Source organism: Ursus americanus, chromosome 20 (genome assembly GCF_024610735.1).
Source record: "Ursus americanus isolate L20-20 chromosome 20, mUrsAme1.1.p, whole genome shotgun sequence".
In the NCBI taxonomy this organism is placed as follows: domain Eukaryota; kingdom Metazoa; phylum Chordata; class Mammalia; order Carnivora; family Ursidae; genus Ursus; species Ursus americanus.
Genome location: NC_142146.1, coordinates 9,943,916 through 9,962,787, shown reverse-complemented (window position 1 = coordinate 9,962,787; position 18,872 = coordinate 9,943,916). Strand labels below are relative to the sequence as shown.

General features: G+C 43.9%; 1 protein-coding gene across 3 annotated transcripts in view; it reads right to left on the bottom strand.

The window, feature by feature from the left end:
- The window catches only part of MYRIP (myosin VIIA and Rab interacting protein), a 354,858-nt gene extending 336,615 nt beyond the window's left edge, over positions 1 to 18,243 (bottom strand). For 2 of the 3 annotated variants that reach the window (XM_045798182.2, XM_045798184.2), the window contains exon 1: positions 17,773 to 18,243. The gene's annotated coding sequence lies outside the window, so the exon portion shown is untranslated. Of the gene's footprint in view, positions 1 to 17,400; positions 17,723 to 17,772 lie in introns of those variants that run through there. The other variant, XM_045798183.2, reaches the window with a different exon arrangement.
- Between the last annotated feature and the right edge of the window lie 629 nt (positions 18,244 to 18,872).

The window sequence follows — 18,872 nt, the reverse complement described above, 5'->3', positions numbered from 1 at the left end:
AGCCTCACACCCCTACTGACGGGGTGGCCCTGGAGAAGAGCGGTGAAGGGTAATCCTTCTGGTGGGCAGGATTTCAAGCAGTATATTGATTTTCCATGTTGTTTGGACCAAGAGATGTCTGGAAGGATGTACACCAATTCATGGGCAGTAGCTAACAGCATGGCAGGATGGGAAAGAAGAGGATCAAGGAAGCCGGTGATGAGGATGCCTGAGGAAAAGGTGTGTGGGTGATGGGCCTCCTGGAGGAGCACAGTGTCACCAATGTTTCAGCATTTCTGTGGAAGCTCTCCATAATCAGGGGGACAAGATGACACCTGGGGAAGTCAGGCAGCCTCTTCTCCAGTGCCTCTTCAGCGGGCCCTTGTACAGAATGGACATGGCAGCAGGGCCCAACATGGATACATGTGGGTCTAACTCACAGACTGCCTCAATACAGCCTCATCTGACTGTCACCACTGCTGAGTGCCTGTCTTCCCCGTAGCCGGGACCAATGTTGAGCCCTTCCCCTGGACATGGAGGGGAGGAAACCCGTCAACCATCTGGTGGAAAGTGATTACATTAGAGCCCTTCTGTCACACTGAGAGCAAAGGTTCCTCCCTGGAATAGACAGACATGCACAGATTTGCCAGCTCTGCCTGTAATGCTCCTGCCTGAATCTTTACCAATCCCATCACTCACAGAATACTTAATTCACTGGCATGGTTCCCTCCCCACCCACCCCCCCAACACTGTGACTGACCAAGAAACTCTTTTTACAGCAAAAGAAGTTTGGCCATGGACTCATGCCCAGAGAATTCACTGATTTCACCAACGAGCTGCATCACCTGGTGAAATGGGGGAATGACCTACTGATGACACCTGGCCCACCAGCTTTCTATCTCTGGACCAGAGGACTGTTCAAAACCCCTCTCTGATCTGATCCTTTTTAACTGTGTGTTTCTTCAATGTCCCAGGTCCAAGCACAATAAATGGGCCTCTTTCTTTCTTTCTTTCTTTCTTTCTTTCTTTCTTTCTTTCTTTCTTTCTTTCTTTCTTTCTTTCTCCCTTTCTTTCTCTCTTCTTTTCTTTCTGAAGCCTCAATATAGTGAAAGTTGAAATAAATGTTTGAACTAGACTGGAGTGTACCTTTTCAAAGGGAAAGTAGTTTTGAACAGAAAAGCTTATAATAAAATATTGTGCTGGGCTAGGCCTTCCAAACTGTGGTTATAATCAAAGATAGACAAGCAATAGCATTATAAAGAGATTTGACCCTAGATCATATCCTATTGGAGAGAGAACAAAGAGGAGAGTAAAGTTGCTCTAGGTAATGGGAAAAAACCCTCCAATTCAGTACCGTGGCAGGAGGGAGATTATTTAATGATCTTTAACATTAGCCTGATCTGTGGCGGGTTTCACAAACCTAGCTATGAAGTAATACATCTTCCATCGGCAGGGGGTTCAGACACACATGCTTTAATTACAGTTAGCTGCTTCGAGGATAATTAAAGGTGTGTTACAGAATTCTATAGACAAGAACTCCGAAGCACAAGCTAACCAAAATAGTTACAGCTTTATTTTAAATAAAGTGGTTCAGCAGTTTGAGAGAAGTTAGGGAAGGTAGTTTAGTCTTGAGTAGCAAGGCCCATGGACATTTAATTCAAACTGAATATAAGTGAACATTTTTTCTTCATTTTTTCCTCAAAGTCCAAAAGTAACATCCTAAAAGCATAACCTAAGTGCTCTGTAATGTGGCCAATGGAATCTGCTACAGTCTCTGCCCATTGATTCTTCAGTCAACAAACACCGCTTGAGTGCCCACTTGTATTCAGAGATACGACAGACAAAGGAGAACGGAGACGTAAAGCCCGCAGCCCTGCTCTGCATTTCCAGACAGCCTTGAGAGACCACTTCCTAACAATGTGTATTCCCATCTGACCCCGCTGGGGCACCTCTCCTGTGCCATCTCTTTTTTGGGGATTCTCAATTCTGCAAAACAGTTCTCAACAAGAAGCAATGCCCTAGATGTTCATCAGAAGGAGCCTCTAACCACTGTCTGCCCCTTCTCATTCTTCCGAGTTTTTCCTTCAGAACTTTTGTGTGGTTCTCAGTATCCCCCAAAATTCCCACAGAAGAAATCTGAAAGACATGATAACGTCATCAAAGAGAATTAATCCCAAGATACTGTCGAACAAACACAACTGTTTCTAACACATTGTTTCACTGAAGCACCATTTGTCCCACTCTTGGTAGGGACTGTTGCTGTTTTTGACCAATTATGCGCAGAATATGTGTCTTTTTCCACTAAACACCTTATCTCAAGCGTATCTCCACATCAGCAGGATCCCTTTTAAACATCACTCCTAATGGTTACATTACATTTTGTCCCATGCATATATCTATCGACCTATACATCTGGGTTGATTCTAATTTTGGACAATTTCACAGAGAACTATGATACACATCTTTGTGCATAAAGGGTTTTCCACATTAAGGACTTTTTCCCCTTAGGCTAGATTCCCAGAAATGAAATGGCTAAGTCTAAGGTTACAACACTAAGGCTCCTGAGACACATTTCAGGCATCTGTCTGAAGGGCAGCATCCAAACAGAGAAGCCACCTGCATGAGCAAAACTGACAGAGATGGCAGGGTGCCTACAGCGGACCTGTCTTATTTGTGCAGGCTCATTAGGGGCACAGTCCTACAGTAAAATTAGGCCTTTGCTTCTACACCAAACCCCAAACCACTTTATAGAGTATTTTTTTTAAAAAACTGCTTTTGCTGCTGACTAGATTTTCAGTAAGTCCCTACCTGAGAAATGAGTGCCCGATGCCCCCCAAATTGGCCATGCTACAGAGGGACGGCGTTTTCTCCAAATTTTCTTGTTTTATCAGATTTATCCAATGTAAATACTAAGTACTGAATGTCTGTCCTCCTAAGTCCCGAAAGCTTATTTCTAAGACCACTTCAGAATAATGAGTCCAAAAGGGCAAAAACACAAGATCTGAGCCTCTGTGTTTCTGTCCAGCAATTAAATGAATTTCTCACATGTTTTCTAACAGAAGACATGGAAACCCTGCAAGACATCCTTTTTCACTGGGAAGGTAATTATTTGAGGAGTTCTTCCATGAACCTGGAGAAGACTCTCTTGAAGAAAATTAATGCCAGGTTGCTACAGCTATCTATGTTCTGGGTTATACCCAGGGTTCCCCCTATTCAGGAAGGAGACACTGAAACTATTTCCAATAAAATATTGTGCTCAACTAGGCCTTTCAAACTGTGGTTACATTCAAAGATATATAAGCAATAGCATTATAAAGAGATTTGACCCTAGATCATATCCTATTGGAGAGATAGCAAAGAGGTGAATAGAGCAGCTCCAGACAAAATTCTTGACTTCCTTCTGACCAACAGAGTGCTAGATGCTATGCAAAATAAATCTAACTTTTCCTGTTAAATGATATTCAATTCAGCTATGGGAAAACATTTAAATAAATTTAGAACAACTTGGGCGTGTGGGTGTACTTTTTAACTGTGTATTTCATTAAATCTAAATAATGAATCAAGTAATTCTGATGAAAATTTAGCATCCAAATTGAAATTTGCCATGATTGAAAAATACACACCAGATCTCAAAGAGCAGTATGGAAAAAAAAGATGGTAAAACAAGGCATTAATAATCTAATTAATTAATCATTAATAAACATAATAATTATTTAATAAATATTTATAACTAATAATTGGTTGATTAATTTTATTGATTGGGACCTAAGCAACTAGATGGGAAAAATAAAGGTAGAATGGGTTTGGGTGTTATGCTAAGTGAAATAAGTCAATCAGAGAAAGACAGTTATCATATGATCTCACTCATATGTGGAATTTAAGAAACAAAACAGAGGATCATAGAGAAAGAGAGGAAAAAATAAAACAAGACGAAACCAGAGAGGGAGACAAACCATAAGACAAACCTTAATCATAGGAAACAAATTGAGGGCTGCTGGAGTGGGTGGGGGTGGGTGGATCTGGGTGATGGACATTAAGGAGAGCACATCACATAATGAGCACAGGTGTTATATAAGACTGATGAATCACTGAACTCTACCCCTGATACTAATAATACACTATATGTTAATTAATTGAATTTAAATTAAGAAATGAAAAAAAAAAGAATGGGTTTGGGGAGATCAGGGGTTCAACTTTCAGAGTTGATTTGGAGATGAGTATTGCACATCCAGGAGATGTCAAGTAGGTTATTCAAGGAGTTTGAGAGAGAGGTCCAGTCTGGAGATAAAGGTTTTAGATCACCGGCATAGATGGTATTTAAAACCATGAAACAAGACCATGGTGAGATCTGAGGGAGGGAATATAAATGAAAAGCAAAGGGGATCAAAGACTCAGCCATGGGGCACGCCAACATCCAGAGGACAAGCAAAAGACAAAGAAGCAGCTAGAGAGAAGAGAAAGAACTACCAAGGATGTAGAAGGAATTTACAAATGTATCTTCCAGACCTAGGGAAGAAAGTGTATCAAGGAAGATGGGCTGACTGGCTGAGTCGAATGGTGCTAGGGGGAGCAAGAAGGATGAGGATGAGAATAGCCCTTATGTTCAGTAAAATGGAGTCATTAGTCATTGAGCAGTTGCTGGTGAAGTTGATGAAACTGAGCTGGCAATCTGCAGGGGTGGGTTAACAGAGAATGGGAGGAGAGAATCTGCAGACAGTGAGTCTAGACAACTCTCTTTAGCAGTTTTTATGTATAGGTAGGCAGAGAAACGGAGCCATAGCTAGAGGTTGAGGTGAGTTACAGAGGGAGTGTTTTCTAAGAAAAGAGAAATAATATGTTTGTAAGCCAATAAGAATTACCTGATAGGGAGAGAAAACTGGGGATATAGAGGGAGAATCATTGGAGTGATATCCTTGAGTATTCAAGGTAAGTGAGGTGGGCTGCAGGGCCAGGGAGTAGAGGGTCTGACTTTAGATCCAAGCACAGATATTTCATGGTTAGTGCCAGAACGCAAGGCAGATTATGTGGCTACAGATGAAAGCAGGTGGGGGGATGGTAGAGCGAATCTGTGGGAGTCCCCCCCACCCCGCCATGGCTCCAGCTTTCTCAATAAGAGTGGCAGCAGGGACACTGTAAGAATGAGGACAGAGAGAAGGTGTGCACATCTGAGGCAATGTGGGAATGTGAGACAATCAATGAAAAGAATGGGAGAGGGCCAGGCCCAGGGAAATATCAGACAGCACTAAGGATCCACCTGATGTTCATGGCCATACAAGGCCAGTCAACGGCTTGTGAGTGTTCCTTTGGCCACATTCTCCAGCACAGATACAGGCAGGAAGACACAGAGATGGGGACTGAACACTTGGTGCTTCTGCTGAGTGAGAAGGATGCTGTCTGTGATGGGTACATGAACTGAGGGTATACTCCAAGTATTGATTATAAGGCACACCATGAAATACAGGCTAGAAAATGTAGAACGAGAGGACCTCAAGGGTCTGGGGTCATGGACTGAAAGGAGACTGAGGGACTGTTGGAATTGGAGGAAGAGACGGAAAGAGTTGGAAGATGGAAGTGGGTTCTCTGAACACATGATGCATGAAACATTATGAAGGGCTGGCCATTACTGGGATTGAGAGTGTCCATCTACAACTGTGGAAGTCAGTGGCAGGGTGGGGTAGAAGACAGAAAATTGGAGCAAAGCAGGTCAAGGACCCGAGAGGCCCGCCATGTTAGAAGGATCCTCTCCCTGCATATTGAAGTGCCAGGACTAAGGCAGGAGCAGTACTGCAGGGAGTGGTGCAGAATCTGGAGCTGAAGTCATCAGGAACTGAGGGGGAGTGGCACTGGAGCCCGGGAGACTGACAAACAGGGGTGAACAGCAGGATGGGATGAGTCCTGGTCCATTCAAGGCAAAGGCAGGGAGGGACCCAAGTGACAAGGGACAAGAGGGAGGGGTGTCTCAAGTTTCCTCTTGACCAGGTCAATGCAGAGCAGAAGGCCAGAGTAGACACAATCTTTAACCAGTGTGAGGGGCCCCTTTCAGCCTTTATTGAGGAGGGGAACAGGGCACCCCATGGTTCCTACTGGAGAAGAGGATGCTAGAAGAAGCCCAGTGTTACTCAGGCTCACAAACACCTGTTGTCCTTTATGATACACATGGGTAGCGCATCTGGGGAGAGGCAGCCTGAGTTCCAGAGCGTGGCCGCCAGCCTGGCCTCTTGTTTGTTCTTATTAACAAAGAACCAAGAACTAGACTGCCAGATCAGTCTTCTCCAGTTGCTAAATTCCTGTTAATCATGAAATTATTATATATAAGACATTAAATAAGTATGCTTAATATGGTTAAGGAAATAAGAGTTTATCAAAGTGTAACTACAAACAAGAAACTATAAAAATTACCACATTTATTTGAAAAAGTTAATGGAAACTCAGTGGACATATTAGAAAAACAAAACAGACAAAGCAGAGAAGATAAGTGGTAAATTGGTAAACAGAGCTGAAATAATAACCCAAAGGAAGTAAAATAAGAAAGGAATTTAAAGAACACAGATAATATAGGAAGGAGGTCTAGCATGTATCTGATCAAAGTTTCAGGAGGAAATAATAGAGAATGGGGAGAAGAAATATTCAAAGAAATAATGGCAGAGAATTTTCCAGAATACTGATTGGAAAGCAATCCTCATATTTAAAAAGTCCAGGGACACCTGAGTTGGATAATTAAAAAGAAGCCCTTACCACAACACTGTAGTGAAACTCAGAACAACACTACAGAAGGAACTAAAATCAGCCAGGAAGAAAAGACAGATTACTACAAAAGAACAACAATCAGATTGTTAGCTGAATTCTTAGAATGCAACAACAGAATATGGAAAACAGTGGAATAATATTGTCAACAAATTGCATACTATGTGGGAAAAAAATAATAAAAAAGAGTTAAAGTCTGACTAAAACACCAGACAACACTAACATATAAGTTGGGCAGGAGGGTGATCAGAGTTATAAAGTCCTTGAATTGCTCAGGAGGACAGAAATTACTCTGACTCAGTCTGGATTTTGTTAAAGTAAACATGTATGCTAAACTTACCGTATTGTAAACACTAGAAAATAGAAATCGAGTGTAAAGTTTTAAATAAGTGAGGGAAGAAAATGTAATGTGGAACAGGACAGAGGATCTAAATTACACAAAAAGCAACCAGATAGAGTAACCAAGTATATAAAGGGTGAGACAAAGTAAAATGGTAAAATAGACCCAAATATACTAACAGTAGCACTGTAAATGAACATAACTTTCACATTAAAACATATAGGTTTAAAAAAAGCAACTTTATGCTCTTTAAAACAGTTTCACAAGTGAAATAAAAATATACGGAACTGTTGACAGTGCGGAGCCTTGGTGGCTCAGCCGTTAAGCGTCTGCCTTCAGCTCAGGTCATGATCCCAGGGTCCTGGAATCGAGCCCCACATCAGGCTGCCTGCTCAGAGGGGAGACTGCCTCTCCCTCTCCCTCTGCCTGCCACTCCCCCTGCTTGTGCTCTCATAGTCCTTCTGTAAAATAAATAAAATATTTTAAAAAAAAAAGAACTGTTGACAGTGAAAGTACAAGAAAATGATAAGACAGGCAAATGCTAAGGAAAAGAAAACTAGCATAGTTCTATTAAAACAGACTTGGGGCACCTGGGTAGCTCAGTTGGTTAAGCTATGGACTCTTGATTTTGGCTCAGGTCATGATCTCAGGGTTTTGAGACCAACCTGCCACAGGTTCCCTGCTTAGCAGAGAGTCTGCTTGAGAGTCTCTCTCTCCCTCTGCCCCTCCCTCCCCAAATAAATAATCTTTTTTTTTTAATAAAAAATAAATAAAGCAGACTTAAAAACAAGGAGCATTACTGGACATTAACAGGGTTGTTTCATAATGATATATATATATATATATATATATATATATATATATATATATATATATATATACCGAGTCGACCCAAAATGCACCTAATAACATATTGCTTCAAAATAAACAAAGCGGGGTGCCTGGGTGGCTCAGTCGGTTAAGCGTCTGTCTTTGGTTCAGGTCATGATCCCAGACTCCTGGGATGGAGTCCCACATCAGGCTCTCTGCTCAGCTGGGAGTCTGCTTCTCTGCCCCTCCCCTGGCTCCTAAGCATGCGCGCTCTCTCTCTCTCTCAATCTCCATCAAATAAATAAATTCTAAAAATCTTTAAAAAATATACAAAGCAAAAATTGAAAAAAGCCCAAGATCAAACTGACAAATTCACATCTATAAATTCCTCCCTCAATAACGGATTAATTAAGCTGCAAAAAAAAAAAAATGAGTAAAGATGTAAGATCTGATAACATAATTAACTAGCTTAAGCTAATGAACATATATTGATCATTGCAATCAATTATTTTCAAGAACACATGGAAATCTGCAAAAACTATGTACCAGGCCATAAAACAAATCCCAACAAATTTCGAAGAATTGGAATCATGTAGACCACATTCTTTAATCACTATGTATTAAAATAGAAAAAACAATGGCTAAAAACTCTGAAAATTTTAAAAATAAAACAAAAGCACACAAAGAACTCATTAAGTCAAAGAAAAAACCATAACAAAAATGTTAAAGACTTACATGTGAACAATAAAAACACTACGAATCAAAACCGTGGAAGACAAATACTGCGAAAGCAATACCTGAGGCAAATTTATTGGGCTAAATGCATATCTAAGTAAGAAGAAAGGCTGGAAGTTAATGAGTTAACCTTGGAAATTTAAGAGATGAGGAAAAGAATGAAGTCAAAGAAACTAGAAGGAAGGAAATAATAAGGATGAGAACAAGAGTTTAATAAAATAAAAAATAATTGTACAATAGAGAAAAGAAAGCCAAAAGTTGGTTCTCTGAAAGTCTGAAAATAATCTGTACCTCTGGCAAAACTGATGAGGAGAAAAAGAGGGATGGGACTCATCTGGGTTGGCAGGAAATGCTGGCCACTGATACAGGCTTTCTTATCCCACTGTGACCTAGAAGGAACTTGGGTTTTGTGCCGAACCAAGGGCTCTCGCCCTCCTGAGAAGTGGTCTTGACTGAACACCCACAGCACATCTCTGTGCCTCCAATGCACCCCCACTGGATCTCACTTCTTCCTTTTGGGGAAGCAATTTTAACTATCTCCCCCATTTGCCAAAAATGGCATTAGGTTTTTTGGTTTGTTTCTCATTTTCTTCACTGTTTTTGGATCATTTAAAGAAAAGAGAAGGAGGGAAATAACAGCATTGTATTGCCATCTACCACCAGCAGCAGTCTGAAGGGAAGGCAACTGAGGCAAAAAATGGGGGTAGCATTGAGGCAGTGGGAAGGAAGCATGAGGTATCTGGAAGTTGTGGGAGGAAAGATTCAGAACTGGGAGCACAAAGGGAGTCTTAGGAGATCTCCGCAGCAGTCAGGCACCGGACTGCAACATCTGCAGTCCTGGGGAAGGCACCTGACATTTACTGGACCGCGAAGCTGAAAAACCAACTGGTAGATTTCTAGAAGACTAAACAAGGATTCAATTAAAATAGCATTTCTTAAAATTTTTTCTTCTAATTAGCCATAAAAGAAAGAAATTAATCTTGAATACTCTGGTTACATGTCATTCTAGTAAATCAAAGTTCCTAATGATCTATAAACTGCTTTGCAAAAAAAGCAAAACAGCCAAACCACATTTATATAACAGGAACACAAAACAGCACCTGCCACATCTTCTGAGTCTGGAGCTACACAGATAAAGTGAAATGACGCTTGAGACAATGGTCTTCAAGAGAAGGTTAGGAAGAGGTTTGCGGCTAGAAGGACTGCTTCTCCAGATTGGGGAATCTTCAGAGAAAACAGTGTAAAGAGACGGGTTATTTTCCTTTTCTTCAGTGTAGATATCACTTCCTGTATTGTAGCTATCTAGGCTTCCAAGCCTAGAAAGTGACCCTGCACACTTTGACACAGTTACATTTTATACCAAAAAGGACCATATAGGATGACACGGTCATCTGAGTGACGAGTCAGTGTCAAAACATTATTTGGGGACCTTGGCAAATAGCCACATCAGATCCTGGGCCACGGGCACCTCTGTCTTCCAGGCACCCACCCTTCTTTGCATGTCTTGTTTTTTTTTCTCAAGTGTCTGCTCAGTGAGATTACATTGTCAGCCGACAGAATGGATTTGTACATCCCAGCTGCAGATCGCGTGTCTGTCGTATCTGTGGCATTATGCTGTAAATCACAGCCACAAAAGAACTTTCTACAGAGTGTTTTTCTTTCCCCAGCTGATGATATATAAATATATGCAAAAAATTTAACTCATAATTACTTACAGAAGGTAATGGGGGAATATAACACATGGTTGAATACCAAACCAAAAACAGTTCCAGACAGCATTTAGGCAGTTTCATAAAGCTGTTTTTATGCTCCTGACACAAATGCAAACCTGATTCTCAGAGTGTACTTGAAGTGGGCCAGATTTTTCTCAGTAAAGTTTCCAGCCTGTCCCCAACCAAGTTCATCGTTCAGGCTTTTCCCCGCCAACCTTCTAGCGGTTTCACGCTGTTGTGTCTTACTATCACTAGCAACTGATCGCATAAACTCTTTGGCATTAGGTATTAATGGCACAATATTATTTTAGAGTTATTCCCCAGCCTTTTAAATTTTACAAGATAAGGTGATGAAAAGGAACAGCGTCCAATGGTGGAAACCACACCCTGGGATGGGGAGGGACAGTGCTGGGCAGAAGTGCTTTTCCTGTTCTCTTCGCTAGGGGCCCATCTCCTTTTTCAGGCTATCCTGAAAAAGCACTACTAAACTGATTACCTTTTACTTAAATTCTTACCAATTCTCCTAAGCTAAGGAAATATTTATATGATGTTTACGATTTATACTTATATAGAATCGTTTCTAATGATGTAAGTTTCAAAATGAAAAGGTCAAAAACCTCCGAGTTTTCTCAATGGACTTTAGGATATCGATGTACACACAAACATACATACATTTATACTTTTTCCTTTAACACCTTTGTTCCTCCTTCTCTAATATTATTGTTTCCTTACTGTGACAAATGCTATCTGTACGCACTGCCACAGAAGTTTAAATGACCATGACCACTTTGGGGAGCAACTTGGAACAGGGTGGTCAAGCTGTAAGTGTGCATAAAATATGATCACGCAATCCCACTTCCAGGCATATATCCTCAAGATTTTCTTTACCATGTGCATAAACACATTTCAAAGATGTTTATCGTATGCATAGATGTAATAGTCAAAAAAATAGAGAAATAATCTAAAATCCATCATGGAGGAACAATCTTTTAAAATACGGTATTTTCATATGGTGGAATGATATTTAATATTAAAATATGAACATGATTTGTATAAAACAATCTGTTCTCTCAAAAACACCAAGTGATAATACACGTTTCTTTTACAGAAAGTAAAAGAGGGGCACCTGGGTGGCTCAATCGCTTAGGCTTCTGCCTTTGGCTCAGGTCATGATCTCAGGGTCCTGGGATTGAGCCCTGCATCAGGCTCCCTGTTCAGCAGGGAGCCGGCTTCCCCTCTCTCTCTGCCCCACCCCTGCTTATGCTCCCTCTCTCTCTGTTTCTCTCAAATAGGTAAATAAAATCTTCAAGCAGAAAAGAAAAGAAAAGAAAAGAGAAAGAAAGAAAGAAAGAAAGAAAGAAAGAAAGAAAGAAAGAAAGAAAGAAAAAAGAAAAACAACCCTCACGGAAAACTTTTTAGTGAAGTCTGCTATGAAGAACCAATAAACATGAAGATATGTTCTGCCTTGTTAGAAATAAGCAAAATTTTAAAAAAGAGTCTTTGTGCAACTGGAAATGATGATGAATAATCGTATTTATTGCTGGCAAGGCATGCAGATCTGGCACACTCATACATGACTAATAGCAAAATAAATTTATAAGCTTTCCTGGAGCATTATTTGGCAATATGTATCAAAAATTAAAGGAAAAGTAAACAACTTTCAACAGAGTAATTCATCCTAAGGAAACAAAAATGTAGAGAAGAATGAAGTTACAATAAAGACTGCAGAGTGCTTTATGTTTTACAGAATGATTTTGTTGAATAAATTATGGTACCTAAATGAAATGAGTTATTAGGAGGATAAAAATAATGTCACAGAAGAATAATCACTGACTTTAACATTACTTGTATGTTGTTGAGTTTAAAAAATGATCTTTATAGGTGTTTTAAGAATCACATTCAAATGGTCCTTATTATTTAAGGTATCTGGCACCAGGGAAGTGTCACTTAAAGTGAATCCACTTCAAATGGAGATCAAGATTTCACAGTAAATAATGGAAAATTTAAAGTTTTGATTAGCACTATATTTGAAGAAAAGAAAATGTGTTTTATTTGATATTTTACCAAATTTTGATAACAGTATTTTTCATGAAAAGGGATATTTTGGAAAGATCTTAAAATTCATGTCGAAGTCTAAGGGGTCAAGGATAACCAAGACAATTGTGAAGAAAAAGGCTAAGAAGAAAAGAATTATTATAAAGCTTTAATAATTCAATGAAATGGTATTAGCTCAGGAATCACAAAGAGATGAACAGAACAGAGCAGAGTTCAGAAACAGATCCAAAAAAAATAACAGAAACTGGTATATGACAGAGATGGCAAAAAATTAAGTAAGAAAATAGGTAAGTATTCATTAAATGATAATGGAAGAAGAGGTTTTCAGTATGGAAAACAATCAGATCCCTGCCTCACACACACAACACAGAAATATAAATTTCAGATGAGTTCAAAGATTTGAAAGTTTTATGTAGTAAAAAAAATCACATTGTACAGAAAAGAAACTTTGAAAACCAAAATATATTTTTTTTAACAATCTGTAAGGGTGGGGTGCCTGGCTGGCTCAGTCGCTAGAACATGTGACTTTTGATTTTGGGTTGTGAGTTCAAGCTCCACAATGGGTATAGAGATTGCTTAAAAATAAAATCTTTAGGGGCGCCTGGGTGGCACAGCGGTTAAGCGTCTGCCTTCGGCTCAGGGCGTGATCCCGGCGTTATGGGATCGAGCCCCACATCAGGCTCCTCTGCTGGGAGCCTGCTTCTTCCTCTCCTACTCCCCCTGCTTGTGTTCCCTCTCTCGCTGGCTGTCTCTATCTCTGTCAAATAAATAAATAAAATCTTTTTAAAAAAAAAAATAAATAAATAAAATAAAATCTTTAAAAAACAAACAAACAAACAAAAAACCTCTACAGGAAATGCAAAGTAAAAGAGCAGTAAAACACATTCCATGCTTATTAGGTGAATCAAAATTAAAACAACTGATGGCACAAAGATATGTGGATACAAGCAACTCCAATACAGTGCAAGTAGGAGTATATAAAGTGGCCCAACCTCTACAGACGGCAATTTGCAAAACCCAGTAACAGATAGATGTTGATGTAAGCATATCCTCCTACCCAGTTATTCAACTCCTGGGGACATAAATCCTAGACACACATACATTTGTACAAGACTTTATCAAGGATATTCCCTGCAACATCTTTCATAATGGCAAAAGGTAAAAACATCCTTTTGTCCATCAATGAGCAATATTTAAACTCTGGTATACCAAACAAGGAAATAATATGTTAAAGTGTATCAACTAAACTTATAATTATCAACAAATGTTATCAACATATGTTTAAAAAAACAATATTGGTGAAAAAAAAGCAAATTACAAAAACAAATAACAGACCTCCATTTACATAAAATTTTAAACATAAAATCAGACTACACAAGCCAGTAGGCGCACACTCAGTCCCAATGTTGCAGGTTGCATAGACTCAACCCCAAGCTAGCATTCTTCATGGTCTGGATTTTCCTTTTGCTCAGCCGGGAAGTTTCTACTTGAAGGCAACCCTATACTTAGCCTTAAGTACCTACTACATGGAAGGCGCTCTACCAGGTGCCAGGGAAGACGGAAGAAGAATTGTGCGAGGCTCCTCTCACCCCGCGCAAGGGCGCGCAACTCAGCTGGGGAAGTCATCTGCGAGACTTGGCTCTCAGTCCATGCTCTGGCTCACACAATGGGGAACTCAGAAAGAGTGCTTCCAGGCCCAGTTCCTCCATCTAGAAAATGAGAGAGCCATCCTCCTCGACTGTGATGAGGATTGACTGAAATATATATATATATATATATATATATATATATATATATATATATATATATATAATATAAATATAAAATATTCAGCACTCTTAGCAACCACAGGCATGGCAGCGAGCGTAAAAATACAATCTTCGAAGCAGCACCGCGGTCACACCGACGGTAAAAAGAAAAGGCACTGGATGAGTCTGCTTGGCCCTCTTCACAGCTGGATACACAGCCCCCACCCTGGGGTCCCCCCTCAGGACTTGGTCCCCGCCCTGTGGAACACAGAGGGCACTTCATCGGGCAGCAGTTTGGCTACACTCGTGCCTATTTCTTCTTCCGAGTTCACCCACGGACACTGCTCTGTAAAAATAGCCACCTGCCTCAGGAAAGAGAACTCCTCTCACACCTTTGCGGGAATTCTGGGGTGAAATGAGACCAAGATAAGCACAACACACCTGAGCTAGCTTCTCAGTTGACCCTCTTTAAAATTCCAAGGACATGCCACAGTTCCATACTACCGAAGAGAGGGCAACCGCGTCTCAGCTCCACCTCTCCTGCATACATGTGCCTCCAACCCATAAGCCACACTCCTGAAAAGCTGGGACAGGGTTCCCATGGACTTAGCGTAGCAGGTACCGGAGGGGAGGCCTCCTTGCCAAACACTGGAAAAACCACAGTGTTTGGAAATCATTTCTGGAGATGCTGAACTGCTGGATTTTATTCCTGGGACTCCTTCCTGGGGGCTTGGGAAAGAATGCTGGGTATTGCGGTTCTCCAGCCAACGTGGCGCCACCATGTGGCAACAGCACAAACAGCTTGTAAGTCACTCAGCCTTGACGTTCTGTGATCCCCTACCAATTTTTATTTTTGGGAAATTCAAACATTCCCATTTTTATGTTTCAAATGAGAATTCATTCATATTTTTAATTCATATTTTATCATGACACTATTTCAGGCTTGCATTTTTCAAATACACTCTGAATAAACTGGCTTCAATGTATCATTATCAGCCTGTTGTGTCTGGGGTCTGGCTTGTTTCACCGCCCAAGAACCAACTGGGGGGAGGGGAGGAGATAACCAGTTGAGACTCCACCCAGATCCTAACGCCAAATTCTCCCCTCTAGATTTGTGGACTGGCTTAGGTATAATACCTTTGGTTTGCATACATTAAAAGAGGAGGTAGAAAATTATCAAGCAGTTTCATTTTAGCTTTGAAACTAAACTGGTGAAATAAATAATAATAGGAATAAAACTCACCTGACAAAACGAAGCAGGATGATGGTTACCCTTGGGGGACAGTACCTACAGAGGACACGGGGAGACTGGGAATATTCTAGGTCTTAATCTGGGCACTGGTTACACAGGGATGTTCAGTTTGTGAAAATCCAGAGTGTACACTTCAGATCTTTGCCACTTTCTGTGATTATGTCATAGGTTAATATAATATTAAAGTCACTAAGTTCTGACCAGTCTTCCCTCTTTAACTTGCATTTGGGACAAAAGGCTGTGCAGACACAATATGAACCAAGAACAGGGGATGCCCTTTTCTCTCTGAGGTATTTCAGTCTGTGCCAATTGATTTCTCCAAAGGCCAAGGCCACAGATGAGCTCTCCTTCTGCCCCTCTGGGCAGGCAGGAAGGAGACAGGACACAATCTATACCACTATTAGTTTACATTGCTGGGCCTGGCTAACACTTCACTTTTCCAAAAATGAGCCGACTCTGGAGCAGACAACTGCCCCTCCCCTTCCACAAGAAACCAAGGCCACAAAGAGATACACAGGTCTCCAAAGAGACACTTCAGCTCCACAGAGACAACCAACTGCCCTGCCCCCGACACACACACACACACACACACACAGTGTCTCACCACCAGGAGAGACAGCCCTAACCCCACAGAGACAGCTAGCTTCCAGCCCACACACCACAGATGGGGCAGGGCTCATTGTGAGCCCTGTCCATTGTGGCTACCCATGGACAGGTAAGGAACAGTAACTGGAAGATGAAATGTAGTATTCTCAAAGTCTTACCAAACTAAATTTCTCTGGAAAGACTTTTAGATCTAATAAGTTCCCAGAGAATGCTGTAAAAAAATTCTTGAAATCACCTCCACTTCTACCCACAGCTCAGATCATCTGGAACCATCCTTCTACTTTCTACCTCTACCATGTCCCCTGAACCCTAACTGCCTTGGGAAGACTAAACAACAGGGATTATTCTGCTTTATAGATTTAAAAAAAAAAAATTGAGGCTCAGGGGCACCTGGCTGGCTCAGTCCAGTAGAGTACTGGACTCTTGATCTTGGGGTCCTGAGTTCAAGCCCCACGTTGGGCATAGAGATTACTTATTAAAAAAAAAAAAGGTGAGGTTCAAAGATGTTTGTCAGACATCACAAAACTATCCAAGTAGCCATCTGATCACCGAGTTAGGGCAACGTAGCCTGAGTTGGAGGGACAGAGTAAGAATGTCAAAAGAGGAGGGGTGACTTTGTCCCCAGCCCAAAGCTCTGAGAACCACCCACAGCCCCACAGGAGCCGCCTCAAAGGAGCTGGAGTAAACTATCCACATCCAGCAACAGTTACACATTTTGCAACTGGACTCCACCCTCCCCAGGGAAAGTGTAACAAACCCAGATCTGGCGGCAGAGAGTAGGGGGACAGGAATGAAGCCAGACTCAAGGCATTTGCTTAGAGCGGATGAGAGCCAATGTTGGCTAAGCCAACAGCAGAGCGTACCAGCTTCTCTTACGAAGTCCCTGGGCCCGAACTGGTGTGTACAGTCTCTCCCATACTTATCCTCGGGAATAGGGCTTGTTTGGGAGAAGGAAACGGAGCAGGGTGGATCTAAGAGCAGGCACCTAGCAAATTCCCCTATCCTGCCAAGATGTTAGCAATTAAATGACTGAGAATGGAGGGAATGCTGCAAATGCAGCAGGTCCAGGGGTCCCCGCCGCGGAAGCGCTCGGCTCCGCGCTCACCCCAAAGGTCGCCCGCGGATACCCCCCAAACCTCGGCAGGGTCCCTTGGGATCGGCTCCCGACTTCTCCAAATCCGGCGAAGTTGGAGGGAAGGAATTACGAAAAGGATACCGGGATGAAGCTGAAGTGACCATCCATCCGCAACAGCGCGCCCCTACCCAAGCAGTCCGCGGACCTGGCCAGACAAGACCCATTAGGGTTCTTACTCCGCGCACGGGCCATGACCTTGAGCGAGTCCCTGATTAGCCCCATTTTACAGAAATTAAGAGTCCGAAAAAGTCAAGTCCGCCCCGCTGCTTCTACGGGGTGCTTACCCTATGGTTCCAGGCGCCCCGCCGGTGCGCCCGCAGCGTAGTAGGTGCGCGGTGAACCGCAGCCCAGGAGCTACGTGGCCAGTGGGGAACGCCAAACGCGAGGGAAACGCAGAGGCGGGCTCCGGCCCCGGCCAAGGGAGAAAGGGGCGGTTCCGACTCTGCGACGATCCTCCAGCAAGTTCAACTGCTCCCACCCCCTTCCCCCAGCCCCTCCGCAGAGGCAGACTGGCTGTGCCCGGGGGGCCTGGTTCAGGACTCGCACGGGTGTGGGGGGACGTGAGACACCTCCACACACCCACCCACCCCCGAAGTTGCGGCAACGCAAGCTGGAGAGTGGCGCAAAGCCGCTGGAGGGGAGGGGACGTTACTCACTGGGGGTGGCCGGGCTGGAGCAGGTCCGTGGCCGGGGTCATCGATGGCGGCCGCGCTCAGGCCACCGCGCCTCAGGACGCCTGGGGCACCTGCCGCAGCAGCGGGGCGCGTGGATGAGGGAGCAGCGAGGCAGGGGCGCGGGTCGGTGGGCGCGCCGGATCTGAGCTGCAGCGCCACGGGGGCTCGGCCGCCAGAACCGCAGCCGCAGCGGGAGCCCGGGAACGGGCAGGAGGCGGGAGCGCGGTGGTGGCAGCGGCTGCGAGGGAGGCGCCCGCGCCGCAGGCAGCGGGGGCCAGCCTGGCCGCAGCCGCCGCCGACACCTGCTGGCCCGGCCGACCGCCAATCAGAGGTGCCCAGGGCTGGGGCGCGTGCGGAGGCGGGGCGGGGGCGCCAGTGGGGCTCCCGGTCGGTGAGGCGGTGCGCGCTCGCGCCTGCGCCGGGGCAGGGGGTGCCCGCCGGGCCGGTTCCTCGGAAGCTCCCCGGCGCGCGGGCGGCACGCGCCGGGAGGGGCGGGGCGCATCGGGAGGAGGCGGGGCTGGGGCTGCGCGCGCCCGGGGCGGGGACCCGCGCCCCTTTCTGGGCTCTTCCCAGCGGCGCAGTGCAGTGCAGGGGCCGCGGCCCGGGAGCCCCCAGGCGAGACCTCAAGTCACTCCTATCTTTGAAGTAAGGTTTTCCTGTCCCCTGCCCCTGAGCCCCAGAGTCCGGGACCCTCCCCGACCGCGGAGTGACGCGTCACCCGAATCCGGGGTCGGCCTGGCTTTACCAGTGCGGCCGCTTGCCCTCCGGAGTGTGGGCGCGCTCCCTCCCGAGCCTCACCAAAGCCGGTGTGGCGCTTCTCCAAAGACAGCTCTTCTTCACTTCACAGTCCCTGGGTATTTAAAGTCACCGTGATGACCCCTGCCCTGATCTGGATTCCTTTCGTTCTGTCAGGAACTGACTGTGCTAGCGACGCTCAGTCGTTCAACCCTGCCTTTGCGCTGGGCTCAGGGTCTGTCCCAGGCTACTGCGCGCCCAAACCTCCGAAGCCCCCATCGCTGCCGCACCAGCGGGTTAATGAGCCCGCGCTGCCGGAAGGACGCCGGAAGACTGCGGCAAGTGAG